Source organism: Myodes glareolus, chromosome 14, assembly GCF_982192425.1.
Source record: "Myodes glareolus chromosome 14, mMyoGla1.1, whole genome shotgun sequence".
In the NCBI taxonomy this organism is placed as follows: Eukaryota; Metazoa; Chordata; class Mammalia; order Rodentia; family Cricetidae; genus Myodes; species Myodes glareolus.
Window position 1 is genome coordinate 20161591 of NC_142039.1, and position 27488 is coordinate 20189078.

A 27488-nucleotide genomic window follows, 5' to 3' on the forward strand; every position below is an offset into this window, starting at 1 on the left:
TGTTATCTTCCAAAAGCCCAAGTTTGAGTAATACTATTCCATTGGGCAGGAGATCCAAGATTATATAAAGCAAACTGAGTACTTACACAACATGCATGGAATCACTGCAATTTTCTTCTGACTCCAGAAATAATGTGATCAGCTTTCTAAGGCTCCTGCTTTTCTGAGTTCTCTGCTGCCATGGATTGTAACCTGAAACTATGAACTAAATCAGTCCTTTCTCCTGTAGGTTGCTCTCACCAGGGTACTTTATCACAGCCACAGAAAAGAAACTAAGACAACATAGACTAACTTCAAAACAAGCACTTTTGAGTAAATAAAAGAGCGCAATACTTTACAAAACTGTTCACTTGACTTAAACCATTACACGTGAACCCACTGTATGATCAAAGCATCCACATCCATGTACTTGCTGAAAAGTGATGAAGGAGGCATAAGTTTACATCAGAGGAACAAAAGTGATTGGGTAGCTTTATTGGTTAAATTCCAAAATGAGAAATAACCCAATTGCTCACTTTTGGTTAATTGATAGACTACTGTACATTTATGCGATTGAATCTTCTAGTGAATTGTAAACAATAAATGCCACACGTACAATATGATTGAGTCTTGAAATAATTATACTGAGGAAGTCAGACTAAACAGTATTTGTACTGTAACTTTATAACAAATGGAAAAGCAAGAATCTGTGGACATCAGAGCTAATTGGGGAGAGGAAATGTGGAGGGTATGAGAATGGTGTTCATGTATATAGATGATGTTCTTTTTGTGATTAATGATTTGCAGGGATATACATATGTGTTGAAAATGAGAAAAACATTCCTTTTAAATGTTTAGCTTGGTGTATGTCAATTATATTTAGATAAACTGTGGAAACATAAAACAGAGCCAATTAAATAACTAAACATGTATACCAATCTGGGAAATAAGGAATAGACAGAAACAGATTGTGCATTTACACAACCCCCAAAGAACCAAGATATTCAAAGTAAGCTATTTTCTGCTCCGAGTTAAACCCAATTCAACTATACATTTGCATTTCATTTATGGATCCTGGGAATAATGCTTGATTTTAGGAGGATTTTACTTGAAAAGAGAGTTGCTTTCAAATTGTTTTAAAAGGATAAGCACAGTTAACTAACAATGCCAAGTAAGGTTAAAAGCTGAGCCCTTGAATATAATGAGGAAGTGCCAATCTTCCATTGTTCGATCCATTTTCCTTAAGGCATGAGATCTCACAAGCAAAACACTTTAACATTTGGTGAGTGCAAATGGATTGCAACTGCTGATCAGTCTCATGCCTGCAACATGACAAAGAAGCCATGGTTAACTACAGCGCAGCAAGTAGGAAGGGCTGTGACTTTAATTTGAAACAAGCTCCAGCCATTGTGAAGAAGTTCTAGCCACACCATCTGCTTCACAAAGGAAAGGGGCCGATGACTACAGTTCTTAGTGGAGCTGGGTCGCTCCCACCACAGCAGAAGGTAAGAGACAGTGAGAAGCATTTGGGGAACTCATGCTTGTTTCTAAGGAGGAGGATTTTTCTGTAGACAGTATTGGCTGTGAACTGGTGCCGATTAGCGGAGGAACCACTAAAGAGCGAAACAGTTGGGGAGAGAAGCAGAACAAAGAATGCAATTTTCTTCTGCCTCCCTGCTCACCTCCCTGGCTTCCTACACTGAACCACTTCCAAACAAATGCCTCTCCCAAGATCCGACGTGCTTACTTAACTAGATGGAGCCAGTTCCAAAAACGACTTTTATAATATTTAGCTCAGCATAGTACGCAGAAGATCATTCAAGTAAAAACTGTTATATGGTATATTCTCCTTGTTCATTTTTCTGTAGCATATATGGAAGATAGCTGAATGTTTAGCAAACAAAATGATGAAAACATATAATTAACAGTGCCTGATTTAAATTAATAGTTATAAAAATGACAGACAGATTAAAAAATGTGGTTGAGAAGGACAGACAGTGACTTAAAAGTCTGAGCCAATTCCTTCACTTTGATGAGCCCTAGTTTCTGCATCTTTAATTTCTAAGAAGTGAGAATGCCAAAGAGACCCTGGAGGACATGCTCTGATTACCACACAATGGAGAAGTACAAATTTCTGTATAGTGCCCATACGTGTTCATTCTTATCCTGAAACTTTAAAATTGAACTAGAATCTAGAGTATTGAAGTAGCCACGAGGCAGAAGGTTTGGCAAACCTGTACAATGGTAGAACAGAAGGGGAGTTTTTAGATATGGCAATCAGCCACTTATTATTTCCAGGAAAAGGTTGCAAAGGACTAATTTTAGTCAAAGTGCAGGAGTTAATGTTAATTGCAAAAGTATCTGGATTCCTCACAGAGAGAAGAGTGAATTCTTTTTAGTCCATGCATATACTGCTCATATTAGCCTATTCTGTTAATGAGTGAAAGCTAAAATACTTTCCTGGAGACTTTAGTAGGAAATAATCAGTATTTTACAGAAATAAAGTTGCTATCTGAATAATTCATTAACTTTGAAAAGAACTCTTCAAATGTAGTTTCCATTCTCTCTCTCTCTCTCTCTCTCTCTCTCTCTCTCTCTCTCTCTCTCTCTCTGGGTGTGGGTGAATGGGTGTGGGTGGGTGTGCATTTTAAAATTAGCTAAGACTCTTTTATCTTATACATCGCATCACAATTCCTTTTTCCATTTAGTCATTTATGAATACCACATTATGCATGTTCCAAGATCCCCACATAGAGATTTGAAAACATAGATGCAAATGATCCCTAAATGTACTATACTTTCCTCATGAAGCTATATTTATTCCAATAAAATCCATTTAAAAGTTTAACACAATAAGAGGCTGTCAACAATAACTAGTGACAAAATAGGATGATAATTAAAAAGTTCATCAATAAATGAAGTTAAGGGTTCTCTTCCTCTGAAATCTCATAGTGATCATTTCTCGACTGTTTTGAGACTGTGGTTGATAAGGGTAAACGGAAGTACAGAGAACAAGTGTTGCTACATAGGTCAAGAAAATGGAACTGAACATTGCCATGTACTGAATCTAGAAAGCTATTTCTACCAGATATTTAAAAGATAAAATGATGATCGTGATGATACAACAATAATAAATATGCTAGCAATAGGAGTTTTAGCAATAGGATTTTTGAAAACTTGAATGAGTGGATAGAGGCATAGTTTTTCTCAAGATTTCTAGTTACCATCTTTACATGTAACCAACAATGTCACCAGCATCAGAAGGTGATGATGAAATCAGACTGAGTTTCTTTAACAACAGAATTAAACATGAAGAAACACAACCAGTTGCAGAGTTAATTAGAAGACTGCCTGTCAGACAGTTACCTCTCCCTAGCAATTGGTTCTGCTTATGTGACTTTAGGGGTTGCCTTGAAATTTGTAAATTCCACAAGCTTGCTTTCTGAGACTTGTAAATTTTTTTTTTCCTGAGTCTTCAAGATCCTCCCTACAGGAAGGAATCTGTCAGTTTAGAATTGCGCTGTTACTTGGCAGGAATTGACTGCATAGTTTTAAAACAGTTTCTAGTGTAAAGTTTGATGTACTGATAGGAAGGGTGCTAAGGAACCTTCTCAGGGCAGGAAGACCTTAGACTGTACTCTCAGTACTCTAGGAATAAATTGTTTATTTTAGAATGCAACGTTATCCAGTTTTTCAACAAGAATGTCAAGAGAAATTTACTGAGATGGGCAAGAAAGCAAGGGGAAGGTTAGTTTAGATACATATTTTGTTCAGCAAAATGGACAAATATGGCTCATTTATGATGTCTTGCTAGATTAATGTGATTCTTGGTATAGCACACGATGCTTTTCAAGATAAATAATGAAATTCTCATTGTTATCGCCTGCTAGCTTTTCCCTCAGGAGATTAAATGTCTTCCACAAGCCATGCCATGATTCTATTTGAATCAGTCTCTTAACCAGTTTAGAAATATTGGCCATATACTTGTAAAAAATGAAAATCTTAGCTAGAGATATGTATGGGAAAATTTTAATTCACATTTAATGTGTTTGAGTATTCAATTGTGACACTGTCAAGAATTACAACTAGGGGCCTCTCCAAATACAAAATAACGAGCCTTGGAGGAACCATGTGATAGATTGCATCTTGAGCACTAGGTCAAAAACTCAGCTTTATTTTTTTTTCATCCAGGGTAACTTTAATAGGTTTGACTGTAGATATATTCTTTTTCATCTTCACAAAGATATTTGGTTCTTACTAAAATATTTACCTGGGTATATGGTTGAGTTGGCCATTCTAGACATTTTCCATTGTCAGAAATTAATAAACTTCAAGTTTTATAAAAGTCAATAAAAAATTTAAAAATGTCAGCCACAGCCACACACACAAAAAAATCAAATTCAAAACAAAATTCCATGAATTATTGGAGGATGAAAGTAGTTTCCTTCTGTTCCTAGTTATGTTCTTATGCTTCTCTAACCTTCATCCAGCTAGAAAAACAGAGCTCTTCTGCAAGTAAGTTTACGTATGTGAAAGTATTTAGAAACTTGAAGATGTTATACAAATTAGACTTAGCCATGAATGTTATTATAGTAGGTCCTTTCGTAATTTCTATGAAATCATTGCTAGATGCCTTAATATACAACAGAACTTTATTTCTTTATAAAAACTACTATTTTAATCTTGCTATACTAAACACTGATTTCACACTGAGAAATCATGTTCCCAAGTAATCCCATCAGCATGGAAATCTTCCTCCCTTATTTTACATACTATAAATTATACATTGATGACTTCCATGTATAAGACACTATTGTATATGCTGAAACATGGAAAGGAAACAGTAAAAGCATGCATCTCTGATAAGGCATAGATGTTTCTTTATGTCTTAAAGATGAAGAAGGAAGGGCAAAAGGTTAGTACACAGTGTGCTTGGAGAAATTAACCCAAGACGAATTAGGAAAGAGAAACGTGTTGTAACAAATGAACAGTGTGGAAACCGTGAATGCAGTGTGTTGTGCTTGCTTGCAGTGGGAAGACACTGATAAAAGAGAGAGAAAGCAGTAGTGACAGGTGGCCTGATTTAGGTTGTTTTAGAAGTCTTCTGATTTAAGCAGTCTTTCCTCCAACTTTGTCAACGTGAGCCCTCTGTCCTAAATCCTAACATTTTCGAAAATATTTCATATCATAAATACACAGATGCATACAAGTACCTGTGCCCACCTCTGACACTCAGGACACAATGCACAATGATGACAGAATATGTGTGGTAACTGCTTAGACTTATTTTAAAAATAAGCATTGCCTGGACCCTAGATAAATCTCCACATACCTTGTTCTATGTCTTTAAAACTGAAAGGAAGGGTGTGTTAATTCCATACTTGTTGGCTAACTGTGCTCTATCAAAGTCAGAAACAGAAACTAGTCAAGAGGACAGGCACAGTTAGGTAAAATAATAAAAAACAGAAAACCCACATATATATGCATTTCTGCCAAATTCTTACTGTCAGACACCTGGATAACATAGATTTCTGCACAATGCAATATCATTGCAGGTCAGTGTCTATTGCTCGCTCCTGATATGCATCTATTGACCATTTCATGTTTCTAGAAACACAAATCTATGCAGCATTTATTATAACTAAAGAAGAGGACAAGGAATCCTTTGTAATTTTAAATATTTACTTAAATTTTTGTGAGTGACAGTTCTGAAATCAAGATAATAAGCTATATTCTGAGTTAAAGTTGAAGTCATGCTATTTACATAAATGAAGTTCTATTTGTTTTGTTTTTCCCATATCTGTTTTTGAAACACACAGTCGTTCTGCAGTAGCATATATGTGTTCAACATATCTAATGTTTCACATTGACAATGAATGCTACTATATGGATGTGCAGTATCCTAAAACAATTGAAAGTTAATGTTAGGAAGTTTAGTAGAACGAGGGAGCATGAGTTTTCAGACAGAACATGGTGACGAGCCTGACGGAGACGGGGGGGGGGGGGAGAGTAGAACGAAGGCAAGGAAAATGGTAAAAATTAATTTGATATTTTTTAACATTTGTGATAATAAAAAATTCTTGTCAGACAGGAAAAAAGGCAGCCAAAGATAACAAATTCAGTATGAGAGGAAATGAAATTATTAAAACATGATTTAAGCTTAAAAATGATAGAGTCCGTCCAATTAAAAATGTATGCGATCCATTTCTAAATGACGTGAGACTTGAGAGCCTGGGAAGAGTTAATCCAAAAGTCAAGAGAGAATGATCCAGTGCTGTGGAAAGCTTTCTTAACCTCCAGTTCATGGGCCAATGGTGAAGTCAAACATAGGCTTGCAGGTTTTTTCATAAGTCTCACAAGTTAGTTGACTTCAGAAAAGTAAAATGATTGAATATATCAATATGAAATTTCTACAGGCTAATACAATTGTGAGTGATGGGCCTGTTGTGAATGGTGTTGACAGGAACATAATTATATGGGGAAATATCTTGGACATGAGTTGGCCATGAAAACAGCAGGCTGCAAATACATTGAATCACCATGTGCAGTCCAGCCCGAATGCCAATGGACTGGAAGCATCAGGGACAGGCAAGGAAGGCAGATGAAGAGCCCAGTTGTATGAACTCTGTGGATTATATAGTTTCGAAGCACATGTTAAGCAAAACTAATGATAAATGTAGCATATACTTTGCTTTTAAAGATATTTTGACTCTTTTTAAGGTGTGTAAACACTTCACTGTCCTCAAGGGATTTGTATGGAACTCTTGCAGATGAATGTTTAAAATGGAAAATTAGTTATATTCAGAAATCATCAGATATTAACTATTTGACAGAAAGTTGAAGGTGTGGGGTCCAGGTTCAGATTTTGCAGGCATTGATGAATGTAAACAAATTCTGTATTTGTTGGGGGAAAAGATCACAAGACTGCGTAGACTAAGAAAGAAAAGAGTCTGAGGGAGAGAGTCGGATTATTCTAAAAGACAGAAAAGCCTTCAGAAGCAGATAAAAATGTCAGCCATCCTGATAGCAAATCCTTCAATGTTTGTGTCCTACATTTCATTCTTGACACTTTGCACAAATTCTTTCCTCAGCCTCTTTATTTTGAATTCAGGTTAAAAAAACTAAAAAAATACAAACCCAAATATGTTGTTTCCCTCATCAAAATTGAAGTGTCTTTGTTTGCTTGTTTTGTACTGGTTTTTTTTTTTTCTCTCTGTTTCATGTGGTAGTCGAAAGGCCAGCACACATTTTCAAGAACAACAGACGCCTGCAAATCTAGCACACAACCGGGTTCTGTGGAAGACCTACAGTCCCCCAAGCACAACGCAATGGTGCTAGAGTAATTCATTTACATCAACCTGAATTCCTTCTGTCTTTTTTGCGTTCCACTCCTTAGGGGTTGGTACTTGACCTTGTAGTCCAAGCTGGGTCCTAATCATTATACTATTATATGCTTAATGAAGCAACTAAGTAAGTAAACACATCACTTTTATTCATTGTATATTATTGATAATTTAGCTTCATGACCAGCCTGCCCTCCAGCTGGGACCAAAGTATTTGATTCAGTGGGTGGACATGAACCTTCTTGCAGCTGATTTGCTGGCCATGGTTCATTACTAAATGAAAGAGGGCACTTGGATGCAATTCACAATCTCTGTCTGGACCCTTCATGAATATTCCTCTGGTTAATACATTTTTTGTGACATTCTGCATGCCCTTGAGGGAAGACACCTTGAACTCAGAAAGATTGGCTCATGGACCCTTCTTTATATTCCCACAACAGTCTATACTTACAAATTTGGCTAATGCCTGCTGTCATATTTATTCATCAGTATCATCTCTATTCTAGCATCTTGTTAGTTTATAAACATTTACAGTTGAATATATGTATGAATGAATAAATAATAGATGAGTTTTCTTTATTTTAGCTGAAGTTCAATAGACTTTTACCCATTCCTACATTTTTGTTTGATTTTTCTCCCTTTCCCCCACATGTTAACATCTTTTGCAAGAAACAGTCTTAAAATTCACATGAATGTCTAAACTACTATTTATTAAGATTTAACATGATTTGGTATTAACTAGCACAATATTAGCTTAAACAAAATGCAAAGAGTAAGCTTGCATTATAAGTAACTATTTTGTCTAATGCCAAAGCTTATTGAAAATATAACCATAGGAAAATATCAGCACAAAGAACTATCAAATTTCTGACATGTGAATTGACTAGTTACTGAATTTATTCATTTTATTATTAAACATGTATTGAATGTCTATCAACTTTCAGGTATGCAACATGCATGATCTATGTATTTGCATATTATGTATATATGTACATGTGCATATGTATCCACACACAAACTCAAATAAGCACATAAAAACATACATAAATAATTATCTTATCACAAAATGTTTTCTTATCATTTAGGGGAAAGTAGAATAAAATGACTACAATCTTGAAATGATCCTACATTAACTGGAAATTGATAGTTCTCACATGATTTCTTATTGAAAAAAAGATCCCTATCTTTGGCCATTAGCAATAAATTAGCACTGCCAATTTGTACCAGTTGTATTATGACTATTGAAGCAACTGCAAAATATTCTGTCGAAAGGTTTTCAAATGCATCCCAGGCCGAAACAATACAAATAAATGGAAGAAAACAATATAATCTTTCTGACATTTCCATGAAAATTGAATGTTCTTTTATAAACAAAGAAGAGCAGTTTCATTACAGAATGCCAAGGATCACATATCCATAAAATACCAAGAGAGTCTGCTTGTCATTCAATCACACAACTGACAGTCTTCAAGGAGAACAGCTTTCAGCAAGATAGGATATTTTAATGAGCTAATTAGCTTGCTCCTGAAGGTGAATCTTTGGCATTACTTATAGAATTACTATGAAATCTACATATCCCTGCTGTTATTTTAGAATAAATCATGTTACCTAATGACTCTTACTCTAATATTTACTTTAAAAATGGAAATTCCATTAAGATCATTTTTACCTAGATGGCAGGTATTTATTTTTATTCAACAGTGATTTTTAACTCTTTCAGTTCTAAAGTACTTTCCTCTAGATATTTGCTTAGCTATACCATCACTATAAAAATGTCTGGTCTATAGAACAATTCTGAAAATATATCATATCAAAGTAGAAATAAACTGAATCCTAATAATTGGGAAAAATTAAGTTCTCCACTTTGGGGGGAGGGAGTGTATAGATGTGAGTGAGTGTATTTGTTGTGCTTGTGTGTTTGGAAATCAGAGGTTGATGCTGCGGTGTCTTCTTCAATATCTACTCAAACTTATGTACATTGTTAAAGATGTATCTTATTCTTAGTTATCAGTGTGGCTATCTCTGTGTGAGTATATGTACATGCTTGTAGGTGCATTCAGAGGCCAGAAAAGGGTCTGAGGCTCCCTGGATCTGGAATTACAGGCAGTGCTGGAAACTGAACTGAGGTCCGCTGTGTTCTTAACTGCTGTGCCATCTTTCCAATCCTTACCTTTATATTTTGAGGCAGATTCTCACACTGAACTTGAGCTTATTGCTTCTATTAGACTGACTGGTCACGAAAGCCTCTTAGACCTACCTGTCTCTGTCCTCTAACGCTGGGTCTATAGACACACATACCATGCTGGGCTTTTACTAGGTGCTATTGATCTGAACTCAGGTCCTTAGGCCTGCACAACCAGCACTTCACTCAAGGGGCTACCTCCGGATTTCCAAATATTTACTGTGATATTAAGGGCATGGAAGAGAGGAAAACGCTGCATTCATTCTTTTTGCAGCTTCTTTTTCAAGTCTCAAAATACTTGACTATTAATAGTACTCAAAATAAAAGACTAACTAATTAAAGTTATGATGGAAAGAAAAAAATGAGTACACAATTGCCCATGGTCCTATGCAACAATCTAGGATATTTAAAATAATCATGAGGGGCAATAGCAAATGACTATAAAGACAAAGTACAATTGAGTATCTATATAGAACCATTTCATATGGAGTTTTCTGTATTCTCTCTCCCTCCCTCCCTCTCTCTCTCTCTCTCTCTCTCTCTCTCTCTCTCTCTCTCTCTCTCTCTGTTTGTGTGTGTGTATGTGTGTGTGTGTATGACTAAAATTGTGTGTTCCATTTGTTTAGGCTACAGAACTGTGACCCATTTTCTTGGAGTAAGCATCTGCCTCTCATTCACTTTGAATTTTCCAACATAATAATTAATAATTTTGTTCCAAACTGTGTTGCCATTTGTCTTTTCTCTAGTATGTGTAGCCACTTATACAAAACAAACTCCTCCATCTATTATGGGTTTATGAATGTTTTAAGATAAAACTTTTGCAACTTCTTTTCAGCCAAGCTACTCATTCATAAAGCATATATTCTTAGGCTGTTATGTTCCAATTAATCATCAAATTGGGCACCCTCTCGCTGAGTAAAGAGCTTCTTAAGAACAGGTAACATGAGTGGTACACATAGAAAGCAGGGTTCTATAAAGAAACAGAAACAGGTGTGTGTGTGTGTGTGTGTGTGTGTGCCTCCCTGTCTGTATTTACATTTACCTGCATTTCCATCTAAGAGGGATTCATTCCCAAAACTGGTTTATATAAATTGGAAGGCTTAGAAGAGAGAGCTGTGATAGGCAAGGCCAGCAGGCCTAACATCTGCTGTAGATGCAAGAAGAGCCAATGTTGCAGACAAAGTCTGAAGGCCGTCTGCTGGAGTACTCTCTCTTCCAGGAAAGAGGTCAACCTTTTGTGCTATTCTGGCTTTGAGTGATTAGAAAAGCCCACCCACATTATGGAAAGCAATCTGCTTTACTCAAAATCAACTAATTTAAATGTATATTGCATCCAAATTATCCCCATGAAAACATCTAGAATAATGGCACATAATTACAATGATGTATGAACCAAATATGGGCTCTATGGACCACCCACGTTGACACACAAAACTAGCTATTGCAGTCAATATGGTATATTGTAGCCTTGCTTTTCAGTAAAATGCTTGGCTAAGCAGATACTTAATACATGATACTTGAAAAAGCAGATAGAAGCTGTTAAGCTCTACGGAAGAAAAATCTTTCTGTCTCAGTGTCTACCAAATAATGGCCCTGTGTTGTAAGTTAGACAAAAATATTGGAGCAGATATAAGGTGCTCAGTTATAAATATCTGGGTGGCAGGATCTCAAAAAGAGTCAAATAACAAAAAGTAAAAAACAGCCAACAACATTCTTGTATAACAAGTTTCAAGTCCAAATCCAGTTTGAAAGCATTCGATGACTTCTGTAACAGTCATGCTACTAATTCCTTAGTGGGCAAATCTTGTCTGTCAACAAATCAGAATAATTCTATGTATCTTATCAAATCACAATGGCTTAAAAATAAAATTCAACAGCAACACTAATTCCAGAAAACCCACAAATACATGGAAATTAAACAATGCTCATATGAAGCATCAGTATGGTCAAGGAAGAAATTAAAGTTTTCCTAAAATTCAATGAAAATGACCACATAACATTCCCAAATCTATAAGACACAATAAAAGCAGTGTTAAGAGGAAAGTTCATAGCACTAAACGCCTACATAAAGAAGCTGGAAAAAAAACCACACTAGTGTATTAACAGAACATTTGAAAACTTTAGAACAAACAGAAGCAAACTCACACCAGAGAACTAAATGGCAGGGTATAATCAAATTGAGAGATGAAATCAACAAAATAGAAACAAAGAAAACAATACAAAGAATCAGCGAGACAAAGAATTGGTTCTTTGTGAAAATCAGCAAATAACCTTTATCCAAACTAACCAAAAGGCAGACAAACAATATCCAGTTTAACAAAATCAGAATTGTTTCCCTTATGATTAAGGACCTTGAGCAATTCATTTAGTGTCTTTAGGACATTTGAAATTTTTCAGTTAAGAATTCTCTGTTTAGATCTGTATCCCATTTTTTTTAACTGGATTATTTGGTATTTAGATATTTAGCTTCTTGAGTTCTTTTTATATTTTAGAGATATTCTTCTATCAGATGTGGGATTGGTGAGGCTGCTGTTTTACAGTGTCTTTTTTTTGTAGAAGCTTTTCAGTTTCAGGAGGTCCCATTTATTAATTGTCTATATCAGTGTCTGTGCTCCTGGTGTTATATTCAGGAACTCGTCTCCTGTGCCAATGTGTTTAGGGCTACTTCTCACTTTCTCTTCTATCAGGTTCAGTGCAACTGGATTTATGTTGAGGACTTTGATCTACTTGGATTTGAATTTTGTGCAGGGTGATAGATATGGATATATTTTTATTCTTCTTCATGTCATCATCCAGTTATGAGCCAACACCATTTGTTGAAGATGAGTTCTATTTTCCATTTTATAATTTTGGCTTCCTTGTCAAAAATCAGGTGTTCACAGGTGTATGGATTTCTGTCAGGGTCTTCAATTCGATGCCAATGATCTACATGTCTGTTTTTTTTTTTTTTGCCACAACAAGGTGTTTTGGTTTCTATAGCTCTATGGTAGAACCTGAAGTCAGGGATGGTGATGCCTTTTCATTTCTGAGATAAGAACTTTTTAACCTTTAAATTAATAAAGGTAACAATATTCAAATTTTGTTTTCTACACACTCTGTTTCCTTAACTTGAATTGCTATGAGTCTCTTCCTTCAATTGCTAATGTTAGGGACATCACTGAACTGACCATAAACAGTTCTTGTGCGTGTGTGTGTGTGTGTGTGTGTGTGTGTGTGTGTGTATGTGTGTAGGAGGGTTGGCTTCTTTGCTCATTCTTCACTCTTTTTATTGAGACAGGTTTTCTCAGAGAAGCTGGAGATCACTGTTTCAGCAAGGCAAGTTGGCTAATGAGACATCGAGACCCACCTGCTTTCACCTTCACCAGGGCTTGGCTCAAGGTAGGCAGCACCATGTCTTGCTTTCATGTGTGTGTTGGAGGCCCAAGTTCTTAGGTTTGCTGAGCTGTCACTTTATCCACTGAGCTACCTCCTCAGTCCCTAAGAAATAGAAATCAATTATCTTCTATTTTATTTTATCTTATTTGTAGAACCAGGGACTAAACTCATGGATGTGTGTGTACTAAGCAAGCACTCTAACACTGAACTGCATACTGAGCCCCTTCACTTACTTTCTCATTTTCCAAATGATCAGTATAAAAGTGGCTATAAAGAAATACCTATACTTGGAAGTACAAATATAAATCAGAATAAAAGACTGTATTTTTTCTGTTTAATTATTGATTCAAGAGCACCGCAAATAGAAGAAATCTCTCTTGATGAGTCTGTAGAAGTGGGAAAATCCTTAGTACTTAGACAAACTCCAATCACATTAGATGACTCTAGCTACTTGGAAGTTGCTTTTAGTAAGCAGCCTCCCATTAATCTTCTCATTTGCATTTTAGATTTGCCCTTGAAGGCTATTTCTAGCAAGTTGTAAGAGCCTGCATCTCTAAGGGAAGTTGAGTCATTTCTCCATCTACTCTGAATAGAATTCCTTGAATTCCATCTATGATTTTTGAGGCAAAGAAATCCAAAAGGTCAAACTCCGTTAAGATCGGATAATAACTAGGATCCGAGAAGTTAAAACCTAAAAGAAGGATTACTTGAGGCCAGTGGGATGGCTCCACACTTAAATGTACTTACTGCCCTTGCAAAGGACTCAGGTTCAATGGGATACACACACATCAGGCACCTTATCCCTTCAGGGAACCAGATGACTCTTTCTGGCTTCTGAGGGCATCGACATCAATGTAGCACACATAAATATAATTTTTATTCTTTTTTTAATTTTTATTTATTTTATTATTAAAAAATTTCCTTCTCCTCCCTACCTCCGATTTCCCTTCCCTTCCCCCCCCCACTCCCTTCCCCCTCCCTCTCCAGTCCAAAGAGCAGTCAGGATTCCCTGCCCTGTGGGAAGTCCAAGGTCCTCCCCCAGGTCCAGGAAGGTGCTCAACCAAACAGACTAGGCTCCCACAAAGCCAGTACATGCAGTAGGATCAAAACCCAGTGCCATTGTCCTTGGCTTCTCAGTCAGCCTTCATTGTCTGCCACATTCAGAGAGTCTGGTTTGATCCCATGCTTTTTCAGTCCCAGTCCAGCTGGCCTTGGTGAGCTCCCATTAGATCAGCCCCACCGTCTCAGTGGGTAGGTGCACCCCTCGCAGTCCTGACTTCCTTGCTCATGTTCTCCCTCTTTCTGCTCCTCATTTGGGCCTTGGGAGTTCAGTCCAGTGCGCCAATGTGGGACTCTGTCTCTATCTCCATCCATCACTAGATGAAGCTTCTATGGTTCTATACAAGATATTCATCAGTGTGGCTATAGGATAGGACCACTTCAGGCTCCCTCTCCTCAGCTGCCCAATGAACTAGCTGGGAACATCTCCATGGACACCTAGGAACCCCTATAGAGTCAGCTGTTAAAGGCTAGGCTCATAACCAAAAATGTAATTTTTATTCTTAAAAAAACCCCCTAAAATTGGTTAGTTGAAGAAAGAATGTTACTGATTAAGTAAAGAAGAGCTGAAGCAAAGCTGGGAGTTGAGTAACTACCTTGGGATGCTTGGTGTAACTGCTCCAACACAGCTTACTGACATACCTGAGGCTGGGCAGAGTGAGGGCAAACGGACTGTGGACGTGTTGAGAGGGTACAGGATCAGGATGGCTTGTCATTGTCACACTCCTCAGCTCCTAAGATGGCAGTTTCAAGTTCACTAGCTTTCAAAGTTGCTCTGTGGAAATATGCCCTACTTTTTTTTTGTTCTCTGAATGTGGCATAAAGTATTGCCACCTAAGCTAAGCCCCATCACCTTAAATGATAAAGATGCCATGCTACTAAAAATAGAGCCCAATTTATATTGATGAAGTTTCTGTGACTTATTACTTGACCAATATTAATCTGATAATCAATAACTTCCTCACAAATATATTGCTTCTTTTAATGTTCAAATGCAAAATATATACTTTAAGATAAAATTTAATTCAGTAGAGTTTGACCCAATATTAAAATTATGGAGTTTATTTTAGATACTACTGCTTCTAGCCAACATATTGTATCTTTAGCTTTGTGTCACCTACAATTGTGATAAGTGTCTATGTTAAGTGGCAAAAAGTTCATAGCATAATTGCATTCATTCCTCTTAGCACAAGGTTCCCCCCAGCATGAGTGCCCATCTGTTACCCTGATTTTGTCAAGAGCAATGTTTTTGACAGATGTAGTGCTATATACCTGTAATCTCAGAACCTGGGAGACTGAGACTTGAGACTACCACAAGCTCCAGACCAACCCACCCGATACCCAGAATTCAAGTGACGGTTTTCTACAAACATACTTGGTAGTTTGTTCTCCCCTTTCGGCAGAACCTTCTAAGAGCATGATTTTTTTCCCAAACAAATATCAGAGTGGATGTTTATCTATTCAAATTATTTATATGAATAAATGAAGACATATATATGCTGACTTTGTATATACGTGTGTGTGTGTGTGTATGTGTGTGTGTGTGTGTGTGTGTGTGTGTGTGTGTGTAGCAGGCACTTATATAGTATTTAGATCTAATGGCACATTTCATCTTTTTTCTATTATTCTTTTATTAAAAGTAGATTTCTATATAATATTCTGATTCCAGTTTGCCCTCCTACTCTGCCCAGTTCCTCCCACCTTCCCTCCTTTCCAAGTCTCTCTCTAGTTAGTAAACAAACAGACATCTAAAGAATAATAATAAAGTAATATAAGGTAAAATAAAAACAAACAACCGGAGGAATAAGACAAAACAAAAAACAGAGAAAAAAGAGCTAGAGAAATATACACATACACACATATTCACACACAGAAATTCTACAAAAACAAAACAAGCAGAAAATGTAATATATATGTAATGACCTTCAAAGCTACCAAAATAAAAGTCCCTGAGAAAGCATTATGATGCAAAGAGCCTCAAAAATGTCATTGAGTTCATTTTGTCTTGGCTGTCTCCTGCTGGGCATGGGGTCTGTCTTTAAGAGAGGTTTGTCTACCCATTGAGGCTCCATCAAAGAAAATTAATTTTTCATTTGCAAAGTTGATGATGTGGACTTGTGTCCACTTTCCCTCTCAGTGATGGGACCCATGTTGTCCAGACCTGTGCAGATGGTGTGCATGCTGCTGCAGTCTGGGAGACTATAAATGTATCAGTCCTGCTGCATTTACAGGGCCTTGATTCCTTGGTGTCTTCCATCCCCTCTGGATCTTATACTCTCTCTGCCTCTTCAGAAGTTTTTTTCTGAGTCCTGAGGGGAAGCAATTTTATGGAGACTTCCCATTCAGGTCTCAGGGCTCCAAGTTCCACTTTCTGCACATTTTCCAACTGAGTCTCTGTATTTATTCCCATCAAAAGCAAAAATTGAGATTAAAAGGAGGGAAGCCATTTTTCAAGAACATGAAGCTAAGTTCCAGAGTTTTATTTAAACACAGGAAGCTGTTCTTCAGAAACCATGTGCCCTGTTCACATCTCCTTACTGATATTTGTTTTAACAAATTTGCTAAATTAGACCATATTAAGAAAGGGATTGAGATTTCTTTGAAGAAAAGTCCACTCTGGATGAAGCAAATGCCCTTCTTATCCCTATACAATTCTACTTATTGGTCCATAACAAAGCCTCTAGACCAGTGTCTCTATGGCATATACGAATTGCCCCTTGTTAAAGGCTGTGTTTATATCTGGACGTAAGTTCTTTGGTTCCATAATCTTTTGAAAGATCAAACAAAACAAAATGGTTTCTAAAATAACTTCATACAAGATGAGATGGTGTACCTGTTCTCTTTGAGACAGTCATATATCCAAAACACTGACTGACACATTACAGCACTGAGTAAATATTTGATGAATGTATAAATTAGATATAAGTCAACTGAGGACTCTTCTTATTTACATGCTTAATGGCAAGGCAGTACACTCATAGCAACCTTGTTATCATTGTGCATAATATTAAGACAAAAATCACACAAATTCTACCTCCGAAAAGCAGAAAATGTTTGCATATCAAGTGGGTAAAAATATAAATAATATGATATCCAGCAATAACATATGGACAGAAGTTCTCACATTTTGATTTAAGATTTTATGTTTTCATATTAACTGCTCACGTAGTTGAGGAGATTTTATAAGGGTTATATCTATGAATATAATTGCTATAGACAAGAAAAAACACTTGAAGTATGCATTCATTGTTCATCTTTGGAAAACAATAATAAATTCACTATAGATTACTGTAGTTTCTTACAGAAAATACAAATTTTTCCAAGGAAAGCGTATTAGATGACTCTGGTGATTATTTTACATGTTTTCTGGTTCCTCCAACATATATTCTATCAGAAAACATCTGGATACTATGTCCATCCTTGTATTTAAGCCTTTAAAATACGTTGTTTATGTTGAGATAAAAGAAAAATTAGCTGGCTTTATACAGGCAGTTTAAAAACAGAGTATTATTTTGCTAGTCATTTTAGGTAGTTGTTGATGTCATTCTTTGATACTACATTCAAATTTAAGTGATAATACCTTAAACATTAACTCCTGTGGGGACTAGAAAAACCGAAAAAGTAAGCTGTCTACATTTCATTATATTCCCTTCCAGTGGTATTCTATGCATGGGGGTTTTGTATGTGTGTGCGTATGAAAAGTGTTTTGAAAATCACTGGATGTTCCAAGTTACCCAGATTTTCTAAAGGTTGCTGTGTTTCATATACTAACCAAAAAAGACATTTTAAATGTCATTCCCACTAGAATATTCTTTACATATTGCAGAACTGACAAGCTTTCAGTGACAGCTATAAGTTTTCCAGAATTCAAAGGTTTTCTTGCAGTGCTAATCTCCTCTCTGGGATAAACCTAGTGTTTATCTTCTTTGAAGAGGCCAATTTCTTTCACTTGCCTTTATGTTGTCTGTGTGTGTGTGTGTGTGTGTGTGTGTGTGTGTGTGTGTGTGTGTGTGTGCGTGTGCGCGCGCACGCATGCATTGGTAAGCCTATGCATGGGTGTCACAATCCCACATTGGGATTGTTCCTAAGGATGTCATCAACTTTTTGATTGTTGTTCCTTTTTTTTCCTAAGAATTTATTTTAATGTTTGAGTGTTTTGTTTGCCTGTATGTTTGTGCAACATATATGTGCTCAGTGTCCAGGGCAATAGGAAGAGGGCATTAAATCCCCTGAAACTGAAATTACGAATGGTTGTAAGTCACCATGTGGGTGCTAGAAATTAAACCTGGGTCCACTTTAAGAGCAATGAGTGCTTTCAACCACTGAATCATTTCTCCAGACCCTCAATTTTATGAGACAGGCTCTCACTTTCACCTGGAATTTGCCAATTCTGCTAGGCTGGCTGAGCAGGGATGAACCAGTCTGTGCCTCTCAGCACAGAGATTACAGATGCACCACCACACCTGCCATTTAAAATGTGCGCTCTAGGAATGAAACACAGGTCCCTGTGTGTGCATGGTGGGCGCGTTACTAACTGTGCCAATCTACCTATTCCATTTACTTTGACAAGCTATCTCCTAATCACTCCAATCTAAAAAAATAACCCATCTTTTATTCAACAGTTCTTTCAAATTAAAAAGAAGTTTGAGAACATAGCAAAGCTAGTGTAGCTAATAACTCTAATAATCACAAAGCCTACCTCAAAGCAGCAATCTTCATACATTTGCATGAAGGAGAGATATTTAAGATGGGTGTCCCAATTGTTTTGGTACGTACATATACATAGTAGTTTTACGTATACATATATAGTACATGTATGTATGTTTGGGTACGGAAGGTTAATATGCAATCGAAATAATTTAGCAGAATTTACCTTTTTCTGTAAATGTATGGTAGTGCACAGTATGAGATTGTGCAAAGTATATATTAACCATATGCACAGCTTAGAGATAACATTTTGTGCTAAAATATCAGCTTTCTTATTCTCTTACTCTTAGAGTAAAAATGTTTGTTTCTACCCAGTCACTGCACCATGACTCAAGATTAAATATTTCAACATCAATTTTGTTTGTTGCCAAGAAAAAAAAATGGAGTAAATTCTCTCCCAAATGCCATTGAGATGTGAGGTCTGAATTGAGGTGTGATATAATCTGTGTTATGGTTGTTTAATGTGAATTGTTCCCCTGTAGACCCATGTGCTCGAGTCCCTTGCCCAGCTCTCAGCAGGTGGTGTTTTTAGGGGTGTCATATGACATTTAGCAGTTTTGCTGAAGGAAATGACTCACCGCCAGCAGGATGTGAAATTTTAATGTCTGGCTTATTCTGACCACTCCCTGCTTTTTGATCAACCCAGATGTGCACAGCCGCCCAATGACTCTACGGATCCACATCCATGAGCCACTCTTGCTACCAATCCTTCCCTACTGTGATACTGTGCCTTCAAACCATCAGACAAAGAAACACTTTCTTCTTTAAGTCAATTCTCATCAGATATTGAGTGTGATTACATATCTATTAAATGCACTAATACCGCTCAAAAGCCAGAATTTTTTTTCTTCCCATATGCTACATTGGATAAAGTCTCCTACTCAGGCAGCCTTCTGTACCATTGACTTTCTGTATATTTCCTATTTATTTCTAAGTGGTGAGTTCCATTTTTCTTGTGGTGGAATTATTTAAGCAGGGTAACTACATTCTCTCCTGGGTGATAGAGCTTATATAATTTATTGACACTGCAAAGCCCATGTCCTAGTGACCCTAGTGGTGCTCTACTCCCAACTGTGCCCGCAAGTGATGCTTTGTGGTATAGCTTGTCGTTCCTCCTAAGATGTACATATCTGAGACTATTGGACTGTTGTTGAGTTCTAGTGTATCCTCAGAACTCTGGGGTTGGAGACCCACCAGTACCAACCGGTGAATAACAAACTACAGCAGAAGCAAAACAAATTTAGGGCAATTTTATAACACAGTGATTAATTTCATTTAGATGAATGCATTAAACCTGGCACACTTACATATTCTGATTGGAAATGCAAAATCTGTAGCCACTGTCAAAAATAACTTGACAGTTTCTCAAGGAATTAAAAAGGAATCAGCTGTATAATTCAACAACTTTCTTCCGGTTAGGTAGGACCACCCCTAGTTGAGAATAACATCTGAGGGATTTGCTAATGCACCTGCAGCATTAACAGCATCATTCCCGATAGCTAAATGGTAGAAGCTACCTAATGTGTACTGACGAAGGAATACACACACACACACACACACACACACACACACACACACACTTATAAAGCTATGTATCCAGACAAAGGTACATCTTTCATACCCCAAATGGAAGGATGCTGTGACAAATTTTACAGCATGAATTGACATTGAAAATAATACAGCTGAAGTAATCCAAATGCAGAAAGACACACTTTATATGCTGATATTATGTGATGCAACAAGAATAGTTAAATTTTTATATACAGTAAGAAGAATGATGAGCCCCAGGAGTTGTGAAGAGAAAATGGGGAGTTGTTCAATAGAAACAGTTTCAATCTGAGAATGTAGAGGGTTTGGAGATGACTGGTATAGAAAACTGAAGTAAAATATTGAAATTCATAAATACCATAAGACTGCATATTTAAAGCTATGTGTAACATCCACAAATTTTTGGAATAAATGTATTAACTCTTCAAGTGTAACTTTACAGTTTTCAGAATTGGTTTTAGACATGGAATGTGTTTTTAGCTGATTTAAATAATGACTGTTATGGATAAAATATCCATAAACCTAAAAAATAGAAAATATATTGAATATAGAATCTGATATAGACACTTCACAAAAAATGTCAATTCATCAGATTGACATAAAGTCCTAACTCTATATATGTAGACAAAGACAAAGCAAACGCACTGTCTCCAAACAAGGTGAGAAGGCAATAGAGGAAGATATCCCAACACTAAAGTAGTGGAGTCTCCACAGGTGCCCCTACACACATACACAAATACATATGTAAGCAAAATATATTTTAATTCCAATGTATTTTAAAAGATATTAAACAGATGGCAACAAGACAGGAAGATATGAATTATAAAGATAAATTAATGCTGTAAAATTCAGAAATGAACACGTGGAAGTAACTTGCCAAACAACTTGTCATGTACTAGGATATTCTCTTAGTAACTAATATTGAGCCAGATTCATCTCCTTATATACCCTTCTGAGAATATAGACTGCCACAGTAAATCCAAATCAAAGATAAATCAACAAAATCATTCAGCATCTAATGGGAGATAATTATATGATCTATGTTTTCAATAGGAATAACAGAAGAAATGCCATGAGCAAATTTGCTGTTGTGAGTGCATAGGCTTTATCACACTTTCTTTGGAGAGCACTGAAAATGGAAACCTAAGGAGATTATATATTATTTCGTTACTGTGAATTGCGCTTATATCCCAAAAGATTAGCTGTGGATATGAGCATGTGTGTTCATATTCATGTGCCTGTATGTGTTTATTTCGGAGTGATTGATGGAAAGATGTCAGAAGACAAGAAATGGATATCAATTCCCTCCGTGTGAATAAGGAAAAGTCAAGCTTGATTGCTTAATAGCAGCTGCACAGAACAGAGACATGAAAGATCACAGCCCTGTTCTCTGTCAAACACAAATGTCCAAGACCTTGCATCTTCCCCAAAGGCAGAAGACCTGAAAGCCCATGTGGGTGCCATCTGTCATCTCAGTGACACCATGGGTGCCCTGCATATTATTCAGATAAGTGATTTGAGAATGGATAATTTGAAGGACACTAAGGTACATAACATGGATAACTCACAGAGCTTTCATCAATGTCAACATGAGAATATACTGTCAGAGTTTTAAAAAAGTTTAAATAACGACAGAAATAGAAAACCTAATTCAAAAATGCAAATAAACTCCCAATATTTTCCGTATATATACGCACATAAGAAATTTGTAGTAGTATCAACCATGTGACTTCATTTTCCCTTTATGGTTGCACATACACATTTTCACCAGTTTTTGTATTTTCTCTGTTACCTAGGTTAATATGACAGTGATTTGTAGATGCGGAGAAATTTGTCTTACCAACCACCCCTTAGGGATGACTTACTCTTCCTGTTGGACCCTCTTCTCTAAGTATTCATATGATTGTCATCAAATGTCATTCTTGTGGCTATATTTATTTACTTGGTTACAAATAAGAGAAATGTATATGCTTTATATTTTTGTGAGGATCCCGTTCCCTTTCATATCATTTCCATGCAATTAATTGTTAATTGTTAAGGCACAGTTAAGGTAAGCAACATAACAGGAAGCAACTATTCTTGGGGTTTTTTTGACATTTTTTTGAACCTAACAACTCTCTTCTTATAGTTTAAATATTGATTTAGATGCAATGTCCTTTCTGTGGAACATGTGTGTGTATTATGTTTTCTGATAGAATAAGAAAAATAAAAGAGTGAAGAGATGTTCAAGGAATGAGGGAGGGGGTGGCTAATACATCATATGCTAATAGCTTTACCTGTCAATTTCTTCATTTTTAAGAACTCTTCTGTAATAAGCTTTTCCCTCCCATTTTGCCATACAGATGTTCTCCATAAGAGCACACTGACCACATTGTCATAGAAGATCAAAAGTGTTCACAGAGAGGACCATGAAAGAGGTCACACATACAGTTTGTGTATGCAACTCTACGAAAGACACTGTGAATGTATAAATAAACTTAAAAGCTGTATGCATCTGCGTTTTATTTTGGTCTTCTAATTACTGAGAAGAGGTGGTTGTAATTTGGGGTTGAGAGTCCAAGTCTTCCTACAAAGAAGAATGACTCATTAGAAACATTATTCTGAACTGTGGTTCAGTAAGTTAGACACCACTTTCTCTGTGGAGGAAGATTTAACTCAAATTATTATGGAATTCCTACAAAGGAAGTACTAGATAGCTATTATAAACAGTAGCTAGGAAGATACCGTATCTTCCATGTAGTACCCCATAAGAGATTATAAAATATCTGTGCTCTAAAACTGTCTATTTTCCATGCTCAACATCAAGAAGCCTTCAAATCACAGGAACTCTAAATACAGAACTCATTTTAATCTTTCCACTTTAAAAATTATTTATTTCAAGCTTACAATGAAAATAAAAATTCTGTAAATAATTTTAAAAATCACACACACTAACCAGATTAAGCAGATCTCCAAGACTATATAACTCAGTGAACTTGCCCTGCAATCAAGAGTTCAGAACAGAGCTGTGGAGTTACACTGGGCTTCCATCTTTCATTATCATGTACAGAGCTTACAAAATACGAGAAAATATGTGGAATAGAGAGCAAGAACATCTGAGAATTAGGAGATGAAGAAGGACTAGATATAGGTAGTAAAAAAGTCACTAAAGAGAACATAAAGCTGTTTTTCTTGTTCTCTTTCATAGATTTTTCTATTTGATAGATAGATAGATGAATCTCTGCTTTGTAAGTGAGAGCTTGACAGTTGACCACACAATTCCTACATGCCCAGTGTGCTTATCATTAATGAAAACTTGCTTCTTGTATAGAAATGTTCCATGCTTTTAAAAGTATTATTTATCTTTACTCTTCCACAATCTTTTGCAAATAAAGTGAGTTTTGAGAAATATTTGCTCCGCAACTCATTTATATACATTGCACATAACCTTTTTTAAAAAATTATGACACTGTTCCAATTATTATGTTCAATTGTGTAACTTTCCCTTCTTGGTTCTCCATTATTTCTAAAATAAAATAACATAAAATATTTCTGTTTTTAATAAATTCCCATATTCTAGTTTAGATAACAAATCTAATCCCTGAGATTGTTTATTAGATTCCTTAATAATTAATATCAATCAGCTTATCATCCATTTATGTCACTTATGTGGAAAAAACAAATGGACAAGAGCATTTCTTAACAGGTTAGACGGAGCTTAGAGAGCTCCCATGATAGCATCCACCAACACCACAAGGACTGTATCATGAAAAGTTCAGGCAGTTTGACCTCAACAGTGTCCATCATGGGGTAAACAAACATGATGACCTTAAAAGGGCAAAGCCACTGTGATCTTACCTGTGTAAAGAAACAAGTAATTTTAAAAGGCATTTAGGGCCAGTAAGTGAATAGAACCTGACAACGTGAGTTTTCAGGAACTGAGTGAAGGAATTAATCAATTCCCAAAGTTTTCCTCTGACACCAACATACATGGCAAGCTTGGTGCACACAAACTTGCTAGCATACACAGCACACTCACACACACACACACACACACACACACACACACACACACACACACACTGAATTTTTGCACTATTGTAGTTCAAAATTCCTGTAATCCCAGGGTTTTAGGAAGTGGAACTAGAGGAGTCAGGAATTTAAGCACACCCTGGACTACATAGCAAGTTCCAGACTACCTGGGGTAACATGAGATCCTGTCTCAAAAAACTGAAACCAAAACCAAAACCAAAATAATTATGATAGAAAGTCAAAAGGAAATAACTTAATAGCTTCTATCGGGGGTTCACTTGTCTTTATAGAGTGGTGATGTCTGAAATTTTTCGCTGTTCCATAGCTATGCTATGCACATTTTGAGGCATGGAAATGAATTCTCTTGTAAAGTCTGTGTCTTGTTAGAAAATACAGTCGGAGAAGCATAATAAAGCGCCGCACACCGGACTGGAGATATCTGAAACCCAGCAAAGCAGGGTACGGAGGAGGAACAGTGGTCACCACCTGCAAAGCCACCACATAACTTTGAACTCTACAAAGCCCTGCTACTGTAGCAGAGACAAGAAGTCAGAGACCCCAACAGGGAGTGTGAACACCTGGAGTGGAGAGAGGGCACTGCCAAGCCACGGGTTCTAGTGCTCAGGGGACACTTCTCACAGGTAGAGAATCTGGAAGGTGACTGCAGGTCGAAGCAAGTCTCTTACATGATTTCTTGTGCCAGCCCTCCGTCAGGATAACTGGGATTTGCAGGTGCAACGTGGATGTTTGTCAGAGAGCTGAGCAGGCTGGACTCCGTGTGTATTCCAATCCTCCCACTCTCACCAAATGACTACTTCACAAGAATTAGAATTCTTCAGATTCCAATGTAGTAAATGCTTTTGAATGTAAATTATGGGACGCTGGAACATATAGAAAATTGGGTAGTCGGTTGGATTTCTGGCATATCTACTTTCTTTTCTTGTACAAGTTTAGAAAGATTTGAGCAGCAAGAGAAATGTTGGTTTTACTGTCTGCAAAAATCACAAGATATCTGTGCCAATTAATGATGTGTCTACAAGCTTTAATATTCAATCAAGTGGAAAGTAGGAATGACATCCTCATTAAAACAGACATTTGAATCCACATCTCACTAGCATAGGGAAATGTTTCTCAAATGATGGCTGCTTACAGCCTTTTCCCTATACAAACATGATGTTTGAGTCTTAAGTGATTAAAATCGCAATATTTCAGGCTTTAAAATATCCATCCATTATGCTAGATTTTTTTTTAATCACAATATGGCAGTAACCAACAATTAATTAGGCAAGCCACGTAGCACTCTAAAAAGTTCCTTCAAATTAGATGAAAATGTTTGATCGTAACTTTTAGAAAATTAATGATTATAAGCCACTGAGCATTTTTTTAAAAAAGTATATTTATTTATTATTTTCATGTATACATGCAATATTCAAAGAGGTCAGAAGGCAGTGGGTTCCTTGGAACTAGATTTACAGATGGTTGTAAATTGCTATGTGGGTGCTGGGAATCAAATCTGGGGCTTCTGGAAGAGTAGCCAGTGTGCTTAATCACACCAGGCCCAAGAACAGAATTTTAAATTTCTATAATAAATATACAGCTTTATGTAGGCATATATAATATGTAAATATATGTTAAACGCATAACATAATTTATATCTCAATTTATAACAAAGGTTTTTTTTTTTTTAACAAGACTCCTTATCTCCCAGCTTACTGTAAATTCATTACAATAAAACTATGTCACCTATTTAGGGAAAAACTTGGGCAAAGAATAGGAAGCAGAATTAAAATTATGTCAAATTCTGAAGTCACTAGTGAGGAAGATATCTGAAGTAGGAAATAACAAATTGTCCAGTTCCAAAGCAAACTCTTCAGAATGAGCAGATCCACTGAGAAGCTTAACTGGTGTGGACTGTAGTGCCATGATTCCAGAGTCAGATTATTTTCCTACATCCAAAGAACTTGCATATATTCATAAATCATAGCCAATGATTGTTCTTTTTTTCCAAAGAAAACATTAGACAGACTAAAATCACTGTAAACCACATTTTTATCATTTCCAAGGAAAAATAAATTTATCTGATATTATATAAACTACAAAATTAATCATACATATACAGTAAATTTTCTTTTTTGTCAATTGAGATTATGAATCAATTATTGACTAGTTGAAAAAAATTAACATTTAATGTTTTACAAGGAAAGACTTCTCCTGAATTACATTATCTTATTATAACATCTGTGAATAATTCTAAATAGTATTAAGTTCGGAAATTACTGTTTCTCAAGCCTCTTTGCTTTCCATGTTCAGGGTCTGCAGAAAGACCACTGCTTCCCTTCACATTGATGAGGAAGATCCTTGCTGGCCTTGGAAACATGATGTAATTGAGGGCTTTTTTTTTCTTGTCTCTACTTGTCTCCCAGAATTGTAGATACAATATCCCATTGATATCACCTTGTAAATATGTATAATAGTTTGAGTGAAAAATAATCATATTTATAATGATAATAAATTTCAAAAAAAGAAAGGGACAAGATGTGAGTGGCCAGAATGGCTTGGCTCCAGTCCAGGTTTGTGGTCAGAATGCCTTGGCTCCACGCCCAGGTTTATGGTCAAGCAAAAACTTCATAGCAGATATTACGTGAATTTGAAGATGTAATTGAAGTCCTCTGTGTCCCTAGAGTGCTCTTCACTTTACTTATCATTTTAGGACATTAATTATCCTTTCAAGATGTTGGTTCTGTTTGTTCTTTCTTACTTACCCAACTACCACAGCTGTGTGTCTCAATTTCGTGGAAGAAAAAGTTTATTACTTATTACAAACATATACAAGCATTTGTTTATATAACTATGTGCAGGAGTTTTTAAGTATTGATGTGTAGATATAGGTGTATCCTAATATTACAACTTCTCCTGTAGACTCCTCTCTGATACATAAAAACACTAGGAATCATATTTGCTGTTTTTGTGGGGGCTGTTGTGGCTATTCTTGGTTGTCAACTTGACCACATCAAGAGTTAAAAAAAAATCTAAGCAGGTGGGTACAGTTGTGACATATTTGTCTTAGTTAGATCATCTAACATTGGAAGACCTATCCTAAATCTAGTTTTTGAGGGTTTTTTTTATGCGTGTGTGTTTTGAGGTAGAAATATGCACCTTAAATCTGACTCAAAACTATGGTGGCAGCCTATAGTAAGAACATGGAAGAAGGAAATACTTGCTCTTTGCTTGCCTGTCCTCCATCTTGCTGGCAAGTTTATTTTTCACTGTTATTAGGGCTTTGT

The 27488-nt window shown here is 36.3% G+C and overlaps 1 long non-coding RNA gene across 1 annotated transcript; it reads left to right on the forward strand.

The window, feature by feature from the left end:
- Positions 1 to 1062: 1062 nt before the first annotated feature.
- Positions 1063 to 22663, forward strand: LOC146891937 (uncharacterized). The gene is made up of 3 exons (XR_015004946.2): positions 1063 to 1484; positions 12782 to 12882; positions 22536 to 22663. It is a non-coding gene; the product is annotated as an uncharacterized LOC146891937 (long non-coding RNA).
- The last annotated feature ends 4825 nt before the right edge of the window (positions 22664 to 27488 follow it).